Source organism: Vigna unguiculata, chromosome 8, assembly GCF_037176805.1.
Source record: "Vigna unguiculata cultivar grain cowpea cultivar isolate G323 ecotype 2 chromosome 8, ASM3717680v1, whole genome shotgun sequence".
Classification (NCBI taxonomy): Eukaryota; Viridiplantae; Streptophyta; class Magnoliopsida; order Fabales; family Fabaceae; genus Vigna; species Vigna unguiculata.
In genome coordinates this window covers 36,059,882-36,062,492 of record NC_140799.1, presented here as the reverse complement: position 1 = coordinate 36,062,492, position 2,611 = coordinate 36,059,882, and the positions used below count along the sequence as shown (strand labels likewise).

General features: G+C 27.5%; 1 long non-coding RNA gene across 1 annotated transcript; it reads left to right on the top strand.

The window, feature by feature from the left end:
- The first annotated feature begins 447 nt into the window (after window positions 1-447).
- On the top strand, window positions 448-2,282 carry LOC114195630 (uncharacterized). The gene is made up of 2 exons (XR_014984263.1): window positions 448-1,881; window positions 1,963-2,282. It is a non-coding gene; the product is annotated as an uncharacterized LOC114195630 (long non-coding RNA).
- The last annotated feature ends 329 nt before the right edge of the window (window positions 2,283-2,611 follow it).

The window sequence follows — 2,611 nt, the reverse complement described above, 5'->3', positions numbered from 1 at the left end:
TCCTTCCAATAGTCTCCAAATTGTTTATAAAACACACATTTGTTAATTTTTTAATACTTTTATTTTTTCTTTATTTTCATCATGTATAATACTATTTCGATAAATTTTATCTAATTATTTTTTATTTTCTTACTCATTACAATCATACTTTAATTTTTTCACTATAGTTGTATAAATAATTTTTATTTACTACAATATAAAAATTTAATGTAATTGCCATGAATATCTTTTTACCACCATCCAACATATATTGTGGTTCAAAAGATACAAGATCTATGTTAAAATTTTATTATTATGTTTATTATTTGTTCATTGCGTCATTTATAACTTTTATTAGTGTATAAAAAATAGATTCATTATAATTTAAAAATTGAAGTAAACAAACATTTAAAATATATTTTAATTTAAATATTTTTTTCCTTTTATATTTTTTTAAAAATATGTTTTTCCTTTTATATTTTTTGAAAAAAAAATTTAAAATTTATCAACTAGGTTTCATTAGGGTTTACAAATTTAATAAATGTTTTGGTTTTCATCAAATTTTATTTGGTATTATATTCTAAAATGTAAACAATTATAATTTATTTTAAAACAATTGATATTGAATAAACAACCATACTCCTAATATTGAATATTTAATAATATTATGTTTCCTTTAAAAATTAATTAAAATTAATATTACAGTAGTAAGAAATCGAGTATGGGTATGGGTACGAGATTACACCCGTTATTCGGTGGGGATGGGGTGTGACAAAAGTTTGATACCCGTTGGGTTTGGGTATGAGTATGGGGATGAATTTTTTTTACGGGGATGGGTATGGGATAGTGAAACTTGTTCCCGTCCTGTTGCCATCCCTACCAATCATATCCAAATAATGCTACTTTCTTATATGGAAATAATAATCTTTTAAGGATTATGTATTTTTTATATATATATTTTTATTAATTTTATCCTTTAAGTATATGTTTTTCGAAATTTAATTGTTTTTTTTAATTTAACCATCCTTTTAAATTTAACTATCTTTTTAAATTTAATTTTTAAACAAAATAATTGTTTGTAATAAAAATAAATAAATAAAAACTATAATAATAAGATTTTAACAGTTATTTATATTTGGTTTTATAATTATAAAAAGAAATTTTGAAAGAGATTATGCATTTATAACGCATCTAAAACAATTTTAGTTTGCATAATCAAAATTTTATTTGAGAACATTGTTAATTGTTTTGATTGTGTTGTTACATTCATGTTAGATAAAATATAATCATTGTGAAAGATAGATTTTTTTTTTTATGAAGACAAAAAGTTATATTTGTACGAAGTAATTAAATTATGTTAAAATAAAATATATAGTCTTGTATCATGAACTAATAATAATTTGATGGATAAAATACTCTCTTGGTTCATGTTTTCACTGAAAAATCTCAAATAGGTCCATAGATTTTTTTTAATCTCAATTTGGTCCATAATTCTGCAAAATTGATTCAATTAAGCCCATTCCGTTATTTCTTCATGAACGGCGTTTACTGCTGATGAGCTGGAGTTTTGTACATGCTTTGCTGTCAGTTAATTGTGAGAAGCAGTGCAAATGATGTGGTGTTCTCCTATTTAGTAAGATGTAGTAGTTTGCCCTAGCATTTTGGGTTGCAGGAACTGAAAGGAGAGAAGAGAATAGTTTGTTTATGGCTTCTTCTCATTCATGGTTGACGTGCTCCTGCAATGGGTTGGGGGTGCAAAATCGAAGTGATTCTTGTCATAGAGGTGGGTCAAAGAGGTTGGGTTCAATGCCTTTTTGCTATTGTGGTGAAAAAGCTGTCTTGAGAACTGCTAGAACCCCTAAAAATAGGGGGAAACAATTATGGGGATGTCCTAAGTATAAGGTAAGATCCATGGAACTTTGATTTTTTTCGTTTAAGTTAAGCAGGAGATATTTGACGACTGTGTGTATGGTTTTTGGACAGAGGGGTTCTGAACAATTGGTTGGCTGCAATTACTTTAGTTGGTTCAGTGGAGATGAAGAAATTGTTGGTTCAGTCACGAAGAATGAAGAAAGGGATGTTAGTGTGCTGAATATGGAAGAAATGTACGGGCAAAGGATGAAAATTCTTAGTTTAGAAAAATCTGTCATGAATTTGGAAAATAGGATAAGGGTGTTATTTTGGGGGGTTTGTTTTGTTTGTGTATTGAATGTAATATTATTTTCGTTGTTGATGAAAAATCCATAATGCATTGTAAAACTTTGATTGTGTATTGAATGAGAAAGTTTGATTTAAGCACATAATTTTGGTGTTGTTATAACAGACCCAAACTTTTGGCCTCATACACCATATCATAATTGAATAAAGAAATTGCTATATCAGACCGAATTTGACAACATAATATCCAAACTGTTATATAGGTGTTGATCACAAATGTACTGCAAGAATACATAACAGAGCCATGCTCTTAACAGAGCCAAAAAAACCACAAAACATCAATTCGTTTGACCATTACAGCACATGCATAAAATCAACCAAAAAAACAACACAGAGTAATGGCATTTGTTTGATCATTACAACAGATGCAGAAGATCAAAATGGGATCAACACTATCAAAACATGTCTTCTAAAG